Below are 15,963 nucleotides of genomic sequence, written 5' to 3' on the forward strand. Positions count from 1 at the left end.
TGTGTGTGTGTGTGTGTGTGTGTGTGTGTGTGTGTGTGTGTGTGTGTGTTCATGCGTGTGTGCGTTTATGTGTGCGTGCGTGTGTGTGTGAGGAATCCAAATTAAAGATTAATAAGGTTAATGTTTGATAAAAGTATTCTTCATCGTTTGATGGACATAGTCGAGGAAACATTACAGCCGTGTGCCCATAACACTTTTCGTACATATTTACACGTACATCTCATATTTTCAAAGTCAAAGTCATCGAGGGGATATTCCAAATTAAGGATAATTAACATAAATGCTGAATTTCTTCTATGAATCGAATGGAACTCATAAATCAGTTCATCATGAATGCCAAGTGCAAATATATGGCAAACATGAATATTTCAATAGCATCCAAAAAGATCACCATTTAAAGATTTTTGTAATGTTATTTCAAAAGCCCAACATGTCTGATAAATATGTGTATCGGCTCTCCCCCACAGCGTGCAAAGAATGAATGTGATTTTCAGAAAACTTGCGTCTGTATGTTCCTCCGAGTTCTCGATATCTGGGGCCGTTATTTCCGAGACCCACAATGCAGCAGTGGGATGGTGCTAATTAAAAAAAAAAAAAGAAAGAAAAAAAAAAGGCAACAAACATCTCCAAGTCAGGAAGTTGATTTATAGACGGTTCTCACTGAGTTAATTGCAGCGCACTACCCCAATCACTCTTTGCGGGATTCTTTTTTTTGGGGGGGGGAGAACGGAGGCTAAATCGACACCCACCAGAAACAAACAAACAAACATATTCCTCTTTCGTCACATTTATTTGTTTATCAATGTTTTTTAGATTGCACTATGCCTTCAAGATTGCCCCCTTTTTTTCCAGCCCTCTCGAAGATTCAATAAGCAGACAGAATCGTTGTCAGCATGAGTCTATCGCTTCATATCACCACTACCAACAAATAAGTCTTTGGAGGAGGCGGGAATCAAAATGTATATGTTAGGTCTGCACAAGTGATACAGTAGCTGCTCTTCCCTCTCCACCACCTCCTCCACTTCATCCAACTTTTACTCCTCACCCAAGTCCTCTACTTCCTCCTCCTCCTTGTCCCTCCTCCTACTCCTTCAACACCTCCTCATCTTCTTAACCTCCTCCACCTCCCCCTCCTCCTCCACATCCTCCTTCACTCCTCCTCCTGCTCCAACTCCTCCATCTTCTTCGATTCCTCCTCCTCCTTGTCCAACTCCTCCTCTTCCTTGTCCCTCCTCCTTCTCCTCCTTTCCCTCCTTGTCCTCCAACCCTTCTTCAGCTTTGTCCCCAGTCCTCCTCCATCTCCTCCTACTCCTCAACCTCCTGTAACTCCTCCTCTACCTTCTCCCCCCGAACCTCCTACAACTCCTCTTCTTCCTTCTTCTCCTGCTCCTCCTCCAAATCCTTTATTCAATATCCCCCTGAACCTCCTCCAACTCCCCCTCTTCCTTCTCCTCCTGCTCCTCCTCCAACTCCTTCCTTCAATCTCCTCCTGCTCCTCCTCCTCTTTCTTTTCCCCCTGCTCCTTCTCCTCGTTCTTCTCCTCCTCCTGCTCCTCTTCCACCTTCTCCAACTCCTCCTCTTCCTTCTCCTCTCCCTCCGACGCCTCGTCGTTTTCCTCTCCTCCGTCCTCCTCCTCACAATTGGCGACCTACAATTGATATGTGCATTGTTTACCCGGAGCATTCGTCTTGATTTCGGAGACAGAGATGCTTTGGTGATGATCTGTGGGGGAGAGGAACTCCTTAAAGGTTGGGTATGGAATTCACTTTCTTGGCAATTTTTGCAAAATTACTTGAAATCCTTATCATAACCCACTTACAGCCACTGAGTTAGAAGTACTGACATGAAAATTAAACAAGTCAATCATCTGTGGAAAGGGCAGGGCTCGAAAAACTCCAGCCAATGATTTCTAGACCCACCGAGTGGCATTGGACAGTAAGTACGTCATTTAAACGGTCGTACTGCACTCCCCCTCCCCCCGCGTGACCCCTTCGTGCACGTACTCAAAGCTCGTGACCCAGAGCAAGCTTCTGTTTGTTGTTATCCTGCGGTAGCTACTGGCGCTAGCTAACTAGCTAATGGCTCGCTCTCGCGCATCTGTTCGCTCGGGCATGCGTCCATGTACTTGGAATGGGTGGAGTCAGAGTCAGCATTGAAGGAGAGGGGGTAGGACCATTTGAGTTGTGTATTTTCAAAATCTGCTGGCGTTTCGCAAATCCCATCCCCATTTTTAAGACTGGTGTTGGCTTAAAGTTGGTGTGTCACAAAAAACAAAAACCCCTAGCGATCCATCCACTGTCTGCTGCTGTGCGTGTGTGTGTGTGTGTGTGTGTGTGTGTGCGTGCGTGTGTTTGTGTGTGTGTGTGTGTGTGTGTGTGTGTGTGTGTGTGTGTGTGTGTGTGTGTGTGTGTGTGTGTGTGTGTGTGTGTGTGTGTGTGCGTGTGCGTCGTGTAATTCAAAAAAAGAATATTTACCCACCACACCATATGAAGCTTGAATGTACTATAATATGTATATATTTCTTTGCTGGGAATGGGATTGAAGCATAAACACTATGTATGACTAACGGAGATGAATCAAATGTTACTGATAACATGACGTGTGATATTAAGGTGTTAATGTACAGTGAACAGTTTAGTGTGTCATTCTTGAAAACCAATCTTTTTTCTTTTTGTCATGTAAAGGCGACAAGGTCAACCGAAAAAAGACAGTTAGCCAACGTGGTCATGAAATGACCGTGCCTGCACCCGCATTAAAAAATAAAGCAACTCTCCCCAAATATGTGAGGATAAAATAAGAGAAATGTATACACTGTTTAAAAGAATCTTCAGATTTCTCCAATGGTCACTGCATCGTTTTTTCATAGAGAGCCAACGCTATATGCAAGGGGGTGTGGGGGGATGTGTGGAGGGGATGTGGTGTGTTTTTGTGTGTGGTTGGGGGGGGGGGTGTACCAGGCTTTCCCGGTAAGTAGGAGAGAGAAGAAGGAAAAAAAGCGGAATGAAAACATGCTGGGCTCGAACGGTAGCCGCGGACCATCCCTCTTGGTTGGCTGGCGTCCAGACTCCGTCTGCGTGTCTTTTGGGAGAACAAGAGGAGAAATGGAACAACTGGTTTTAATGAAACAATTACAAGACACTAATTATTATGTTAATGTTTTGCCGCTATCATCAGCCACCAATAACAGCCTTGTGCAACTAGAGGTTCACAGCTGAATACGCGCGCACGCCACGTGCGTGCGTGTGTGTGTGCATGTGCGTGAACATGCGCTTGTGAACCTGAATATGCGTGTGAGGATGCGTGAATGTGTGTGAACATGTGTGCGTGAGAGTGTGTGTGTGAGTGAGCGTGCGTGTGAGCGTGCAGTTGAGCCTGCATGTGAGCGTGCATGGGCGAGTCTGTGTGCCTGAGTGTGTGCGTGTGAGTGTGCGTGAGTGTGTGCAAGCCTGTGTGTGAGCGAGCATGCATGAGTGCATGTGAGCGTGCTTGAGTGTGTGCGTGAGCGTGTGCACATTGAGAATTCTCATTTTTTCTCTCTCTTCTTCTGCGTTCAGTTCTTTCCCTTAGTTTGGCTGCTAGGTGGAAGGATGTACATTTCTCAACACGCGTTGCGAGGAATTTGTTGAAGTATGAAAAGGAGCGCAAAACACCGGCTGTTGTCAGAGAATGTCAGGTACATTAATCCCCCATAATGCTCAGCGCAAATAAATTAACAGCAGGCTTCCCCGTGACTCTAAGCCATCCGCATCTTTCCTGGTGTGTGTGTGTGTGTGTGTGTGTGTGTGTGTGTGTGTGTGTGTGTGTGTGTGTGTGTGTGTGTGTGTGTGTGTGTGTGTGTGTGTGTGTGTGTGTTTGGGTTTGTGTTAGTGTGTGTGTATGTGTAGGTGTGTGTGTGTGTGTGTCTTTGTGTCTTTGTGTGTGTGTGTGTGTGGGGGGGGGGGGGGGTTGATGCATACACGGTGCAGAGGCCGGCCTTGAGGCAATAGTGCACACATTAAACACAAACAAACACACACGCGCACACGCACACACACACACAAACACACACTGAAACATAAACAGTTCATGCATCATGCAGGAACATAAAAGGACAACCCATCGAGAGCTGCATTGGATCGGAACATTTGTGCGCAGCGCTTTGTTTTTCACAAACGTGCACGCTTGTGTGTTCAGTTCTCTCGCTTGACGGCTCTCCATCGCCAATACGAGATAAGCACGTTTTTTCCGTTGTCATTACGTGTTATGAACTGCTTCACGTAATCAGGTCGCAAAACAGGTTGTCTGATAAGTAAACAATTTGTGCCGTCTTGACAATTAGCTAACGCTAAACATCGGATCTTAAACTGGGTGATTTTCGTGCTAGGTTCATGGTAGATTCATGGTAGGTTCATGTTAATTAAGCTCATGCTAGGTTCATGTTAGGTTCATGCTAGGTTCATGCTTGGTTCATGCTAGGTTCATGCTGGTTCATGCTAGGTACATGCTAAGTTCATGGTAGGTTCATGGTAGGTTCAACCTAGGCTCATGTTAGGTTCATGCTAGGTTCATGCTAGGTTTATGTTAGTTTTACGCTAGTTTCATGCTAGATTCATGCTGGGTTCATGCTAGGTTCAAGCTGGTTCATGCTAGGTCCATGCTAGCTTAGGACTAGGTTCATGGTAGCTACATGCTGGGTTCATGCTAGGTTAATGCTAGGTACATGCTGGGTTCATGGGTTCATGTCATGGAAATTAAAACATCTTGAGTATAGTTTTCATCCGATTCACCTCCTACCACTACTATAGCACAATTCCTTCAAAATAAATGTCACATTTGATTTTAGGCTGTGAATACCTCCTTATCTTCTTTACTATGCATTATGGTGTATAAGTAGTAGCAGTAATCATTGTAAATTGCCATTAATATGTATGTAAATCTTGTATATATTGTTGCCGTGAGGGGTGAGGCTCACGACAGTTGGCCGAGGACAGGTGACAGGTGCGGTCTGATTACAACTTAACCCGCCAGTCACCGAACATTCTTACCGTGGCTGGAGCTGGACTAGAACCTGAGGGGCACAGACCACCAGCGACCCACCAGTAACAGAAGTAAAGGTCCTGTGTATCTCGCGTTCAAAGGCTCTCTCAATTCTGTGTGTTGAGCTGTGTGTTGTGAGCCGTGATTAAGAAATCAGACGGACAACGCCATTCTATTATTTATTGCTAAATATTATTTGTCAATTATATTATCAATTCTATTTCTTCACATATGTATGTTATGTTTGTAGACTTTTACACACTTATCAATGACCGAAAAACCAATCGATATGCTTAACTAGACATGAAGGTCGTAAGGCACTTTCTCTGGAAATGCAAATCAACTATTATCTAGCAAATATATTCATATATGTATACAATATGCAGCATGTCATCAATGTTGATACTATTTGTTTAGCAATGTAACAAATGCTTTAAATTTCATTTTAAACAGGACTTTTTTCTTTTGCATTTCATAAAAAATTAACCGTGAGAGAAAAAGGCCCTCGGGCCTCGTTGACCGGGCCCCTGAAAGAGGGGGCCCGACAGCGGGCCGCTGGGTCTTGGCTCGGCCCCTGTGATTGAAACCTGTTTAGTAACAACTGCTAATTTAATGACATGGTGTCAACACACACTGTGAAGCAACCAAAGGGCCCCGGCTTTGAACTCTGTCAGGGGCCCCGAACAATGACATGCCGGAGCCAGTCAGGAGGGAGTTGTGGGCTGGCGGGTTTGTGTGTGTGTGTGTGTGTGTGTGTGTGTGTGTGTGTGTGTGTGTGTGTGTGTGTGTGTGTGTGTGTGTGTGTGTGTGTGTGTGTGTGTAGAAGGGGAGGGGCAGTAGAAGGTTTTGATTATTTTCCACGCCTTAACGTTGAAGTCTGTCAAATATTGTGATGTGTCCCGACCTCCACAGGGGCCGAGGGCCCGGGAGGAGGGGCATTTTTCACTTTTTTGGGAGTTATTTTTTGATCGCCTTTCAGCAGGGCAACAATTGACTCTTTTTTTTTTAAAACACTCCTCTACCACCACCACCACCAACACCACCTCCTCCACCACCACCACCACATACCACTGCCTCCCACACCACCACCTCCACCGCCACCACCTCCTCCACCACCACCACCACCACATACCAATGCCTCCCACACCACCACCGCCGCCACCGCCACCGCCACCGCCACCACCGCTGCCGCCACCGCCGCCGCCACCGCCGCCGCCACCACCGCCACCACCACCACTGCCACCGCCGCCACCGCCACCGCCACCACCGCCACCTCCACCGCCTCCACCACCACTACCACCATCAACCACCAACCCCACCACCAGCCCCACCCCGCATACACCCACTATACCCCGTCCGCCCGCCACATCTCTGTCATCCCCAGGCTGTGTCTTTCATCAGGAGCCATGTTTTTTCTGTGTTTTATTCTCTGCAGCTGTTGGGGCCTCTCCGTCCCATGGACACCGCGGTCATCGGGGACAAGATGGCCTCAGCTGCCTGGATGACCAGGTTCCCTTTCTCATGCACTCCTGAACCCCATTCAGACACCGGCCATATGTGTGAGGGAGTGTATCTGTGTGTTTGTCTATGTGTGTAAGGGTGTAGGGTGGGGGTGAGTGTGTGTGTGTGTGTGTGTGTGTGTGTGTGTGTGTGTGTGTGTGTGTGTGTGTGTGTGTGTGTGTGTGTGTGTGTGTGTGTGTGTGTGTGTGTGTGTGTGTGTGTGTGGTGTGTGTGTGTGTGCGTGTATGTGTGTGTGTGCGTACGTGGGTGTGTGTGCGTGGGTAAAGAGGCGGGCGGAGGGCTGAGGCAGTTTGTGCCTCAACCACCAACAACATCATGTTCACATCAATTGAAGAAACATTGACAGCATGTCGTTTATTCTCAGTTTGTCCTTTCTGGAATGTTCTGCGTTATTTACTGTGTCGTATTTGGATTAGAAACTCCTGCGTCCTTGTGCAAACTTAACACTCAACCAATTAACTTTTTAAAGTTCATCTAGGATTAAATCAGCAACCTACCTTGATGGAAAAATGACCCTTTACCAGATAGCTGTGGTGGGGCCCCTGAAAGGAGTTAAAAGACTGCAGAGCGATCTCCACTTCCTTGGGCCCTTATTGCTGGTTCAACACAATGGTCGAACCAGCAGCTCAATTAGCCTGCCATCTTGGACTGACATGTCAGGCAAATTGTTAATCCCGCCATAATTGTTGCTCAGAGTAATTAATCATGTTACAAAGAGTCTCACTATGAGCGCCACACCACAGAAAGCCAGAACAGGGAGAGAGAGAGAGAGAGAGAGAGAGAGAGAGAGAGAGAGAGAGAGAGAGAGAGAGAGGGGGGGGGAAGAGACAGAGAGAGAGGGGGGTAGAGAGAGAGGTCAAAGGTTGCCCAATGTACCATGTCGGTTGATCAACAAACTTAATCTTAATTTACAGCGCCACTGTAGTGAGATTTGTTTTTTCAACAAAGCGTCCGTGTGGATTGTTTCTTTTGGCCGTCCGCATACGAGGCAGCTATCGGCTGTCTCATGTCATGGCGGCGACGCCGGGGATTGCGGTCGTTGTCAGCGGCGACGGAGCCGCACCTCCGGAGCGGGGTCGCTGGGAGGTCAAGCACCATTCATCATCAGATGAGTGAGTGTCATTTTCTCCTCTCCCTGCACAGGGTCGGTAGTAGCTGCTCAATAAGAGCCAGAGAAAGGAAGGTATTCTTTAAGGGAGGGAGGGAGAGAGAGAGAGAGAGAGAGAGAGAGAGAGAGAGAGAGAGAGAGAGAGAGAGAGAGAGGAAGGATAAAAGAGGGACTGCCCCGGTACAAACACGCACTCTCATCGAAGGCGAGACCGGTCGGTGGGCTTGTATTGGAAACACAAGGTGCCACTGTCTCAGAAAAGGAGTAACTGGTGATGTCACCCCGGCCCAGCCCCCCAGCCCCTAGACCCCTCTTCCTTCTAACACTCATAAGACATGCAGCATTCCTGGGAACGGGAAACCAACACAATGACCTGCCGTGTCTCTCTGAACTGACTCATTCAGCCGGGACCCCCGTAAGTGTATGTGAGTGTGTGTGTGTGTGTGTGTGTGTGTGTGTGTGTGTGTGTGTGTGTGTGTGTGTGTGTGTGTGTGTGTGTGTGTGTGTGTGTGTGTGTGTGTGTGTGTGTGTGTGTCTTTGTGAGTGTGTTTCTATGTCAGTGTGTGTATGTGTCCCTGTGTGGTTGTTTGTGTGAGTGTGTGTGTGTGTGTGTGTGTGTGTGTGTGTGTGTGTGTGTGTGTGTGTGTGTGTGTGTGTGTGTGTGTGTGTGTGTGTTTGTGTGTGTGTGTGTGTGTGTCTCTGTGAGTGTGTTTCTATGTCAGTGTATGTGTATGTGTGTGTGCATCTGTGTCTGTGTGTTAGTGTGTCTATGTGAGTGTGTGTGTGTGGGCGTGTGTGTGTGTGAGTGTGTGCATCTGTGTCTTTGCGTGGATGTGTGTGTGTCTGTGTGAGTGTGTGCTTGTGTGCGTGTGTGTGTGTTTCTGAGCGTGTTAGTGTGTGTCTGTGTGAGCGTGTTTCTGTGTCTGAGTGCGTGAGCGTGTGTCTGTTTGAGTGTGTGTGTCTGTGTGAGTGTATATGTCTCTATGAGTGTGTGTGTGTCTGTGCGTGAGTGTGTGTCTGCTCGAGTGTGTGTGAGTGTGTGTGTGTGTGTGTGTGTGTGTGTGTGTGTGTGTGTGTGTGTGTGTGTGTGTGTGTGTGTGTGTGTGTGTGTGTGTGTGTGCATTCAAACAATGATTAATATCTGTTTTCTGTCTTCATTCGACTGGTTGCAGTGTCTGAACAAAAGGGGTTCTTGTTGCGTGGAGGCGAGCTCCAGGCCTTCAGGACCTCAAAAAGACTCAATAGGGTAATACCAGGGACACATAGTTCATCTGCTTTCTTTCTTTCCGTTCTATTTTGTTCCTGGAAAAGAAAGATATGAATATGGAGATAAGAACGAATCGGGTGGTTTCCCAGCATCCTGAGACAGCAGTGTCGTCACGTGCTACGTGCTACGATTGCTATAGCTTTAGCGGTTGTACAGTTAGCGTGTTGTTTCTTGTCATTATCATTGTCTCGGATGTCATGCTAACAACACTAGCAGACGCCTTTTTAAAAATCTACTGCTCAAACCGCTTCATTTAACTCAACCTGGATTCATAAAAAGTACAGACTCAGAAAAATGACACTTTAAGTCCATTTACAACACATTCCCATTCTCCGCTCAGCGTAACTACCATAAGACAGTCATGGAAAGACAGGAAGAAGAACTTTGCTGCAGCTACTGCGGTCGGGGGCGACGGAGATCTGTCCGACCGATAAGAAGACTGACGGACTGCAAATAAAAACCTCTGGGGGACGGTCTGGCCATGTCGCCAACAGGGACACCTCCTCATCGCCGGAGCAGAGACAAAGCACGCACACACACACAAACACACACACACAAACACACACACACACACACTGACACACACACAGAGACACACACAGACAGACAGACAGACAGACAGATAGATTGACAGACAGACACACACACACACAAACAAAGTACCCCCATACAATAAACACAAACAGTTGGAACCTTTCGCTAATTTGACTCGCTCCACAGGTGGCCACCAGCTGGTCGAGAGCAGGTTATCAAAGCAGACCCCCAGACATCAAGTTGGCACACTGACGATGACGAAGAGGACGAAGATGATTGGGGGGGTGGGGGGGGAAACGGTCTGAGCTGCTAATACTTTGCTCCTGAAACATGCCGGAGTGCTGCAAGTTTTTTTTAATTCTTTTGGCTGTTCCTGGAAACTGCTTTTAGTGTCTCCCCCCCCCCCCCCCCCTCCCGCCGGTGGAAGACAGTAAGGCCTTTTGTCTCTCATGGCGTGCACCAAGATGAGGCCTACCAGAAATCCCCTCACCCTGCCGCCATCCTCTATTGATTCACATGATTCAATGAGAGTTCTGTTTTTCTCTCTTCTATTCATGTTTGGCTCCGCAGGCTGTGGCCCCAGCCGCCGCATATGGAGACCAGAGCCCTGTTCTCATCCCACCGGGGCAAATAACTCTAAATAACTCGCCCTGGCTCTGTGGGGAAGACATAGGTTTCACGGCGTCTGCCAGTGTTGGTGCATGTGTTCCTGAGCCCTTCACCAGTAAAGGGGGTTTGTTTAGTTGTGTTCCTCGTGGCATTCGTGCGTTTTTATCAATCGGCAATCGTTTGCGATAATTACGAACCAGAAAAATGTAGGAATACAAACTAAGGGAAAATGTTGAGGCCTTTCTTTATCTTGTAAGCTAGCTAATACAGATGACGTTTCACAGGTGTGACATGATGCAAGATGAAGGCCTGTATAGAAAAAAGGGGGGTGAGGGTGATACCATTATAACGTAGGATCGGGGATGATGGTAGGTGTGTCAATTGTTATTTCAGTGATTCTACTATTCCATATGTTTCCTCAAAGGTTTGGATGGTGTGGGTCCGTTCTAACACTGATTGACACTTGGCAGAAGATAAGTGATTCTCCATCCACAACATCGGTCCCTGTGGGAGAGGAAATGTTGCGTTAATTGACAGAACAGATTTAATTGATTATCTAAGATGATTTCAGACCCTTGGGTTTGACTGATGTGACCCAACGAAAACAGGAACGAGACGTGACGGTGCCCACGCAAGATCCTGCTTTACGAGGCGGCGCAACTCAAGAGATAAGGTTCTGGAAGGAAGATGGGGCTGGGTGTGTGGGGAGGGGGGGGGGGGGTGGGGGAGTAAATCACCAGACACGGGAGAGAAACCTTTCTCTGTGAGGGGTAGAAAGAGACGTTTATTTCATCGGAGAGCATTTTCAGTGATAATACTAATTCTAGAATCTGCTCTCGACGCCCTGAAGGCTTCCGATACAGAAGGCAAGTAACATAGATAAAAACAGAGATGATGTCCGGTCATGCGACAAAAACCAATCGGCATGCACCCTCGTAGCACCACAATTTCACAAAACAAACAGCTAAACAGGGTATCTCATATAATGAAAATATATTATTATAATTTTGTCGTTATTTTATACTTAATATACTATATACTTACCCTACTATGATAATGGATTTATTAAAACTTCTGTTGCTATGATCACTCCTGCGAGAAAAGTAAAAACTTTACTTTACTTTCATACTTTAATGGTGATTCACTGTTTTTTGTTCAACAAAATCGTACTGACCGAAGCAATCTGATTCCAAAGACGACAGTGCTACATTCTCTCTTGTTATCATAGAAGGAGTGTTTTTGCTTACCCTCATTTTGCATGATAAGTGAAATATTAAGTTCAATACAACGTAAAGGATACTTTACAGGCACTAGATATGTTTACGATGGTTTTGTTCCATTACTTTAAGGTATATTGCTCCACGTACCCTGTCCTAAAATCTATTTATATATAGCTGTCAAGCTATATTTTAATAGCTGTCAAGCGATTACAATATTTAATCGTGATTAATCGCATTAATGTCATAGTTGACTCACGATTAATCGCGATTAATCGCAAATTATTTTTCTATGCTAAATATCCCTTGATTTTTTTTGTCCCATAATTCTTCTCGTTTTAATTCTCTTATCAACATGGTGAAGTGCATCGGCTTGCCTTATGCAAATGATTTTTTATTGATAACAACATTGGCATATACTGATCAAAACAGGACGATACAAAAAAAGAGCCTATAGTGCAATTAAACGACTGCTTTGAACAAATGTCATTTGAACATAGCAGTCAGGCTACTGCTTCGTTGTTTTGAGCCAAAGAAATTTTTATTTTATTTTTTTTAAATAAAATAATTGCGTTAATCGCGCGATATTTTTTTTAACGCCGTTAAAATTGGTTTGCGTTAACGCCGTTAATAACGCGTTTAACTGACAGCTCTAATATATATGTGTCTATATATACTGTACATATATCTATTTTGCATATAATTTAGTACAAAAAAAGCATGCATACATTTATATAATAAGTATGTATATAATGTATATATAGAACTTTTTTGCTTAGTAAAACGAAATTATGAATTATGAATACTTTTCTTCACACAGACATCAAACTGCGATGCTATTTTTTACTTCTATTTTTATTTTTTATTATATTTATTATATAATTTTATTTTCATCCTGAAATACAATACATGTCTGAGATAATATGTCTGTATGTCTATCTGTCTTTTATGTCTGATGAGCCAAAGAAAAATTTTCACCTTGGTGGACATTCAAGATTTATTCTATTCTATTCTACCAAAACTATGGTATAAAATATGTTTACAAACCAAATAAATACCAATGTGGTTGCATGTAAAAATGAACTAGAACATATTGTGTGTAATTGATAAGTTAAGGAGTTATCAAAAGAAGTTAGTCACTCATTCTTCAAACAACGTCAGTGTCCTCGAAGTAAACAGGAACTTTTCAAAACCCATCCCATCTCGCATACCACTGTAGAAGGCCTCAAACACAGACCATCAACCAAGTCATCCTCCTCCAAGGTCATCCTGGGGTCTTCACTTACATTGTGCTGACACTGTTATGTTGGTCTTATCCAGGGGGCACAACCTCACAGACCGCCGGTCTGACCAATCACACGCTTTCTTCAGGCTCTCCTCCGACGAAGTTACGCTCTGTAATCTTCCTTCGTAGGCTCCCCGCCACACACACACACACACACACAGACACACGCACACACAGACAGAGAGAGATGTGTATACACACAAGCACATACGCACAGACAAGCACAGACACACACACAGAGACACACACACATCGACACACTCTCACACACACGTTTACAAACACACACACACAGGCACACACACACACACACACACATTAATACTCACACAAAGTCACACACAGAGAAACACACACACACAGACACGTCCCTTTATTAAGACGGTTTGCTCGTGGCCTGATGTCGTGCTGAGAACAGACTGCTGTCAGGGAGGATAAAAGAGAGAGAGGTTACCTGTTGGGCCCGGGAGGGGGGCGGGGGGGGGGGTGACAGCAGATTTATCTGTCCTGATGTTTTGATGTCACCGCACAAGGGGCGCTTCCTCGGGGGTCCATCCTCCTTTCGTTGAGGTAACTGTTGAGAGAAAAAAAACACACACACACACACACACACACACACACACACACACACGCAAAAACACACCCCAATCAACATCTTTGAAGTGCAGTCATCTCCGCAGACGCAACCATCTACCTTAATGCTGAATAATTAACGAGCCGCCGCACGGCAGGATTGTTACCTCGGGCGCCCGTGGCTCTCTCGCGCTTTGATCATTACGCTAATTAAATGTGGCTCGCTTGACGGGGTGGGGGGGGGTCGGGGGGGGGGGGGGGGGGGGGGCTAAGAAGGCTAAAAACAAAACAGGTAGGTGTTATAATCATCACGCCAGGGTACGGAAGCACCTGACGCTCTCTCCTTCACGGACACGGGCGCCTCTGTGTGTGTGTGTGTGTGTAGGTGTGTGTGTGTGTGTGTGTGTGACTGCTGTCAGGGAAAACCGCCTCTAGAGTGGTGGTGTGGGGGGGGGGGGAGGGGTGCAGAGGTGGCGGGGGAGATGTCGGCGGGGCTAATTCGAACCGACGTGCCCCGAGCAGGACGGTGAGAGGCGAGGGTGAGGGAGACCCCCCCTTCACCGTCCCCCTCCCGTCTGCAGGCGGGGAGAGGACACCCCGTCCTATGGATTTAGATTTATTTATTTCCTTGGCCAGAGGAGAGAGGGGGCTAAGGTTGATGTCAGGCCTCGATGTCACCCCTCGGTGTCACCCCTCCCCCCCCCCCCCCCCCCCCCCCCTCCAACAACTTCTATCCGTCCGTCCGTCTTTAGCCCTCACCGCCAGCCCCTCACCATCCCACCCCTCACCCTCACCCCCTACCCCGCACACCCTGGTCCCGGGGACAAATTACATGTGTGTGGCGGGAGACGTGTCACAAGTGTTTGGGGGGCCGGCGTATCACGAGGGGATGGTGAAATGGAGCGAAGGGGGGGGGGGGGGGTGGAGGCGGGGGAGGCAGGGGACGTTGATATCAAGTCCAGTGCCGTCAGCCGTCTGGCCGTTTGACCTCACCTTTGGCAGACCTTTGAGTTTGCCTGTTTTGAGGATATTATTATTGGGGCGCCGACATACCAAGAATTTGGCATCGTAGCCGAGGCAGTCAGAAGCAGCATGTTTGACAGGGAGCGGTTTAGAGCGATGTGTGGGCTGTTGGTTTAAGGATGCGAGTCAGGGTAGGAGGACTAGGCTTACCATACTCTCTCTAGGTCGTCCTCAGAACGAGCCCAAACACAATGTTTGTTAAACATATGTGTTCCGTCGTGCATTGGGATTTGTTTGGGAAGATTTTAAGGAGACAGGAAGAACAATTTTGATCTGTTGGAATTTGGACATTTGAGGATTTTAGGATATTTTGTATTTTAAAGAATAATATATATTATGAATTGTGAAATAATTGACTCCAAATAAAACTTTAAGGGTTTCAACAACAATTGAAACCATGTATTTCTCTGGCTATTGGCACTCAATGTCAGATTGTTTTTTTGAAATGAACATTATAGCATAAAGTCGTAAATGAATTTTTCTAAACTTTCCTTTGAAATGTTCCTTTGAATCACACAGTGGCGCTCAACCAGGGTCTTTATACAAATGAACCACTGGGACTCTGAGAAGCAATTAGTGTTCTCAATATGTTTACCAGCCCACATACCTGTTTCATCAAGCCCATCTCTGGGCACAGTTTCAATACAGCCACAAAAAGAAAGGCTGTTGCTGTTTGAAGATGGACACTGAAGTAACTCCGTCTTGAAGGTTCTGTATTTGATTCAGATCATCAACATCTTTGGAATGACGAGCCAAAGACTGTAATCCTGGACGGCTCTCTGTGTAAACAGAATTTGAAGATGTTTTGGAAAATTGCTTCTATTACGCGCCTGCAAGCTATTTGATACCGGTTTCAACGACAAAAGATGCAGCTCATACCGATCAGCGGGATTTCCGTTTTTGATGAAAATCCACTTTGTTATTTGGATGTGGACAGCCCCACCCCCCTCAATTGACCTATGGAAGGGTTTATCAACGAGTGATGCTTTGGCTAAAAGCATAAAGGCAAGGGTTGGTCTGGCGTTGTAGTGCCACCTTAAACAGGGTAGGACGAAATCTGACTGGATTGAGTGAAATCTGTGGCGGCCCACCGTTCAATCCTACATGTTCTAGGTACAGCGAAACAAAAAGCGAATGATTCATTAAAAAGGAACGTCATCCAACAACTCTTTTGTGAATTAGCTCTCTGTGAAAAAGCCTCTTCACCTCCGCGTCGCAATGTGCTAGCCATAGAAGGAAGGAGATAAGATATGAGAGGAGTTATGAGCCAAGTGGTGTTTGGTGCCGGGGATGAAAGACAGAGGAAAATGGGAAATTGGTCGCGTCGAGGGCAAGACACCAGAGTTCAACGCCAAAGAGTGAAGTTTAATTTAAAGCTTTTATAGCTGTCCGATTGCCTTTCATCGTGGAAATGACAACACAGTACTTGCTGGTGACATTTCTACATAAGGCGGGAGGACTGCAACAACCACAAGCACCACCATCACCACCTCCACCATCACCACCACTACCATCACCACCTCCAACACCACCATCATCAGCACCACCACCATCAACATCATCAACACCACCAACACCAACACCATCACCACCACACCACCACCATCAGCACCCTCACCATCAACATCACCAACGCCACCACTGCCAACACCATCACCACCTCCAACACCACCACCATCAGCACCACTCACACCAGAACCACCAACTCCACCACCACCACCATCAACACCACCAACACCACCACCAACAACACCACCAACACCACCACCACCAACACCACCACCACCAACACTATCACCACCACTCACAC

This window comes from Gadus morhua, chromosome 4, assembly GCF_902167405.1.
Source record: "Gadus morhua chromosome 4, gadMor3.0, whole genome shotgun sequence".
Classification (NCBI taxonomy): Eukaryota; Metazoa; Chordata; class Actinopteri; order Gadiformes; family Gadidae; genus Gadus; species Gadus morhua.